This window comes from Pterocles gutturalis, unplaced genomic scaffold, assembly GCF_000699245.1.
Source record: "Pterocles gutturalis isolate BGI_N339 unplaced genomic scaffold, ASM69924v1 scaffold27560, whole genome shotgun sequence".
Classification (NCBI taxonomy): Eukaryota; Metazoa; Chordata; class Aves; order Pterocliformes; family Pteroclidae; genus Pterocles; species Pterocles gutturalis.
In genome coordinates, this window is record NW_010139194.1 from 78,552 (window position 1) to 84,810 (window position 6,259).

A 6,259-nucleotide genomic window follows, 5' to 3' on the forward strand; every position below is an offset into this window, starting at 1 on the left:
TAATGTCAATTTAAAGGAGTTGGCAAGATAGTCAGGAAGAAACTGGAGAGACCAACAGTAGAAGTTAGATCACTGTGAGAAGCAGGAATATTAAGTGCTTTGTACCAGGGTGGTGGGATCACATAAGATTATTATTTTTCCCAAAAAGATTTATCAAAATACTGTAATATAGTCATAATTTGTCAGCAGTTGTGAAGTCCAGGCACCTCAGGCAACTTTTCAAATTCTGCATAATCTTCAATGTCTGTGGGAAATACAATGAAATATACCCTGTTCTTAATTGATTCCTGTTGGGCCACATTTTTCACGCAAGCTTGGCTGTCGGCCTTTCTTTGCTAAGTGAGGGTTTCAACAAGTGGAAAAGATGGACGGCCAAATCAATCAACTACAGAATATGCAAAAGGTCAAAGCACTCAGCTAGCACATTACGGACTGCTTCCAGATAAACCAAGCATAATAAATCGGATAACTCTCTCTTTGAACAAACAAAATAAGGAAACTAGAAAGTAGTTCAAGCTGATAATGTTTTCTTTATGACTTACGTGCTACATGCATAGCCCTGCGGAATACGAAACAGGTCCTTTCCTGCACTATGCTGTTGAAATAGAAGAGAACAAAAATAAGTAGTTTGCATCTGTGATGCTGAATAGATTTGTGTCAACATCTAAAGTAAATTAAGATTGATGTGTGCAAGCAGTGAAATGTTGTTAACCTTTGTGAATAGCTATAGCATTCTTCTTCATAGGGGTTTTGAATGAGGACTTGTAGAAACATGACCTCTAACATACTCTTTGGCCCTGGGCAATGAACATAGGAGGGTAGGAGTGCTTGTGTATTGCTGCTGCTATGGTCTCTCTCTGTGGTCTCCAATGCCAACAGGCCTTCATTGTAATAACTGTATGGACAACTAGGATTTAATGTTTTGGTGGGTAGTGCTGGGTATTTCTGCCCACAACACGGCAGTAGCAGCAGGGTTGTGAGAATTTCACTGGTGTCAGTGGAGCACTGACAAGGGGCCAGCAGAGCTTGCCTTCTTGCCTATACAAACTCAGTGCACCCAGGAGGGGAAACTGTTAATAATGCTCAGAGGAAGTATTTGGTTTCCCAATCAGTATGTGTGCTAATTTTAAACAGGACTCCATTACTTTCACACTTATCTTTAATTGTTGCTTGACTGCACTTGGCAGAAGAGAAACAAATAATAGACATTTTATTACACTATCTTGAATACCAAGCATGTTTTCATTCCATCTAGCCAACCCGAGCAAAAGATGAACTAGTAGCTTATTTCCTCTTCCAAAATAAAGGAGAGAGATAAGCTGAGACCTCTCGTGGGTACATCTGTACAGCCACCCATGATGCAAAGACAGTAGTCTCGCTTTGAAAAGAATGTGAACTGACAGAGGTGGACTTTATTTCTGTTTCCACCATAGACTGTTTGTGTGGATTTGGAAGAAATAAAAACCTGGGTATTTGGTGAAACATCTCTATAACTTGTGAAGGGGCTTCACCTGAGCCCATGTGAGGTCCTAACTCCCACTCACAGAAATGTGAAGGTAGACCTTTTTTTGTTAATTTTAAGGAAGGACCTGGGCCCAGTGATATTAACTTGTTACTTCCCAAGTAACACAAATGTCCAGCATTTGGAGAACAGATACTTTGGTCTGCGTTTGGCACAATGGCCACTCTCTCTGCTTTGAGAAAACAGACTAACCAAGAGAAAACAAAATAGAAGATTTAGACAAACCATTGCTTTTTGCAGATGTTGTCAGGTTGCAACATCCCCCACTCATTTCAGGAGCCCTGTAAATCTCACCAAGTTCCCAGTGATGGCCTGAGGCATCAAAACATCTTTGCAAGTCTGGGCTCTGGTGCTTGAGACTCCTGCTGGAAAAGTGTGCTGTTGAAGGAAAGGGGAGGGGAGAAAAACAGCAGGAAAAAAGCCCCCATCATTATGTGGAGGTGTAGGCAGGTGAAGTGAAACTCCAACTAAAATTTTAATTCCAGATATATAGAGGAGGCAATGCTCTGCCCCCCTTAGGACTGCAAGCCCTGAGGTGATCTGACTCACTGGAGGGTGAGAAATGTAATGTGCTGTACTGCTTGCAACAAACAGCATTCAATTTCAAAACAGTAAGTATAGCAGAGTTGTTCCAAGCTGTTCCAAGCAGATAAGATTTAAACCCTGCATGCAAGTTTTACATTGGTGACTAATGAGTGAATGGAGGTGCAGAGCAGAAGTGTCTTTAGTTAGGTAATCTCATTGAGTAGATAAGATTTGACTGTGTTTTCCAGCAAATGTAGGCTTAGAATAAATTATACTCATTTGAAAAGTCACAGGCCCTGTTGGAACTGCACTTTTTATCTCATATAATCAAAAAATGCATGTGGAGTCAATCCATTAGTACCCACGTGCGTCCCTGAGGTGTGCAGCCCCTGCACCTGCAGAGTCATCTGGACATGAGCTGTTCATCATCGATGGGTCCCCATCCTGCAGCCATTCACTTGTTGGACATCTCCAAATGGGTGCCCCAACTGGGAGTCACGACAGAAGCACCCCTTGAAAGCAGACTGCCCATCCCTCCCTCTTCTCTTTCCTTGACAGTGACAACTGAATTTACTGAAGTTTTCACACTGATCTCTTTCTCAGCTGTTTCTGCGTTATCACCCTGGAAATACCTTATAAGTTCTTCTACTGGCCAAGTGGTAAAGTCCATGAGCTAGCTCTTAAAAAACAAACAAACAAACAAACAAAACCCCCAAAATAAAACCACAACAAGAAAAAAAACGAAAAAAAAACCACCAAAAAAACCCAAACAACCAAACTAAGCAAAAGCTTCCATGTGTTTTGACATCTTATTTCCATCTAACAACTGATTTTTCTTCTCATTTAGGGCCACCGGACAATGAGATATTTCTGTTTACCTGGATGAAGCCAGTCTTCATTCATAGCATTCTGTATGAGGGGAGAATTAGGCTTCTGGCTTTTAGCAGCTTTGTGACCTTCAAGAGTGCACTGTGCCATATAAACCTCCTCATTCTCTCAGTACTGAAGCAAGAGAAATCCTGAGCAGTTACATTCACATCTTGGCAATTGACCTGAGTATTATCAGGATGTAAATGCATTCAGCCATAACACAGGAAAATCCCAAATCCCAGCATAAAAGGATACTTATCTTTTTAATGCCACAAAGTCATAATTCCTTCCTGCCAGCAAATCAGCTTCTTAGTGGTTCACTGCAGATGAAGGACGTTGTTTGATTTCTGGTTCGGATACTTGTGTTGGAAACATCCTTGATACTTACTAGAACCTGCTGAATCTTGTGTGCTGAAACACTGGTCAGAGAAAGGACTTTAAAGATGTCACCAGGAAAAGTCACAGATGCTTGCCACATGAGAGGATTAAAGATGACAATTTGTCAAGGATGTGACAACTATATTCCTCTGAGCACATTTACTCATGCATCTATTACATGGCTTCATGGGTTTTGTCTTCAGGATGCAACAAACTGTTACGCCAAAAATGTCCACAGGTACAGGACCATATGAAGACTTGCACCCACATGTGAGGGGAGAGGCATTTTCTTCCCCTTTGAAATTTCTCAGAGATGAATGATTCCTCTTTTCCTAACCCCTATGTTTGCTGCTGTGTTGTACTTGTGAGGACACGAATACCAAAGAGCAGTTCCTGGTTCAGCTGCTGCGGCTAACAGCTCCATTCTGCCACAGCTGCGTCTAGACAAGGCCAAAAGCAAGAAAATCAATGTTCTGGTGAAGTACTGAAAAATGAAACTGTTGCCTAGAACTGTAATTTCAGAGGGATTAAAAATGAGCCCATCACAGGCACCAGTGAGCAACCCTATAAAAATATAATCTTTCTTCCAAAAAAAATTGAACCTGTTTTTTGTTGAACACTTAAACCTCCAAGGCTTGCAGAGCGCTTTGCAGTTTCTCCTCCACTTTTACTCTTGCCTTCTGCCTCCAATCTGGAAAGCCTGGTAAGCAAAAGACATGGGTTCAACTCTTTCCTTTTAAGACTCTTCTTATGTTGAAGCTCATGTCCCTTTCCCTCTGACAAAGCTTTAACTGCATCTTCTTCCTTAAGTATCCTTCTTAGGAGATGGACTGCAAGCTGGTGCCACAGAAAAACATCCAGGTTGTTTCAGAAAGCACAGAACAATAAAAGCTCAGAAGAAGTATTTGATTTTTATTATTGCTGCTATAAAATTACTGTGATAATTATTATTTGCCACTTCACTGATGCCTATTTAGTCCTTAGTCCTATTCCTATGAGGCAGGTTAGTGAATGGAAGTGAGGAAGACTCAGTCCAGAGCTAGGTATGAATCAATGTCAGAGCCCATGTTCATAACTCTGGCCAATCTTCTCCACAGTCTGTTAGAAAACATGCTTTTTTTCCTATGGAACAGGGGCAATATCCACTGCTTCCCCAAGAAAAACTCATCAGGAAGAGAAAGCAGCATCTCATGCTTCCCTAAACAGGAGCAGAAAGAGGCCAACTGTGGGCAATGCTCTCCTGATGATCTTTAAAAGTTCTAGGTAATTTCCACAAGTCTGTAAACTCAGGCTTCCAGAGGTGCCATTACTAAAAGGATATGCCTAATGCCTGATTACAAACTAGAAACAGAAATAATTTAGGTCGTTTCTACAGTTCATTTAAGTGACACGATAATATGGCATTTGTGCTTTCACTGTTGCCTACCTGCATCCAAGTCCACCAGCGGATCCACAGAGAAAAATAAAAATATTCTGGTAGCTATACTCTGTGAAAAAATGAACACTTGTCAAATCATGTACTGAAATTTTCACATTACTGTATGATTTTGCAACAGAGTATTCTATATCCTAGTTATCATCATTTAGCACTGGAATGAAATTCCACCAGAAAAAAAAAATTTGGTTTTCCTTAAACCCTTTCTCCCACCATTGTCAGTGGTATTTTATCTATATTGAGTGAATGCACGGGACCCTGGTTTTTAATTATCAATTTAAAATATAAAATATTTAATATTTTATTGTCATGTAAATTGGAACAGTCAAATGAACAAGATCTTTTATAGCCACTTCAAAGGCATTTTGACATGGGCTTTTTTTGCTACAGCAGATTAATTTCCTCTTTCAGGAGCACCAAACACCTTTGAAAATTTCAGTCTAATGATTCCATCTTCACTTACATTAGTTTTGCAAGAAAATATGACAAAGCCAAAATGACTCAATAACAACTACAATAAACTTGATTTCACCTTAACATCAGCAGGTTGGCTGGATGCATTTCCAAAAGCACTCAGTGATTTGGGGTATAGTCTAGGATAGGCTTTTCAGAACTCTCAATTTCAGAAAAAAGTTTGCTACGGTACTAATGTGGAAGCTCAGAGACTGAAATTCCCCAGATCACAAAAATGTTTTATAATTTGGCATTCGCAAAAGTGGACCTTTTCTGTCAATTCATAAATGCACACCATGTGTGTCAGAGGTCTTTTCCAACCTCAATGATTCTTTGATTCTATGATTCAACCATAAGTGGTTGAAATAAATTCCTTGCAAAAGGGAGGAATTCAACACGGGCACTGGCAGCTCCCCTGCATGAACAACATTTCACATGCTCCACTACCTTAATTTGAGCAAAGCAGAACAGAGCCATCCCCAGTTAAGTGGTTGCCTTTAAAAATCAAACCTCTGTTATTCAAAGCTTGACAGTGTCTTAGAAGATAGGATTGTTGCCATCAGTTTCTTTTGAAACTCTTCAAAATGACATAAGGGAGCGGTCTGGGGTTGTGCTCAGCCATGAACCTCAGCTTGGGTGTCCCACCCCCTGTGAGAGGGACACCCCACATTGCATTAAAAAAGGAAGCCCAGGAGAGAGCCCTTGGACCTGTCCCCAAAGCCTCAGACCAAGGACCAGCACCTCTAAAAATACTGGGAGCCTTTTGGCCAGTTTGGGGACCAGGGTCCTTTGGGCACTCTGAGCACTTTGTGTATTTGAGGCTATCACTTCTTCCTCCACTTTGAGGCAGATGTTGCTCCTCCCAAATCCCACACTGAAGGGACTACATGCCAGAAGCAGCATGATTTTTTCCTCTTCTCTGTGTCTTTACTGAGAAGGAGAGAACTTAGCCTATCATGCTTTCCAAACATGATATAACATTACCTTGGGGAGCTATGCCCCAGGTCCTGTTAGGACTCTGTCATACTGCTTCAGTCTGGAGCACAGGCTTGCTCCTTGCTCCATGGTATACATTG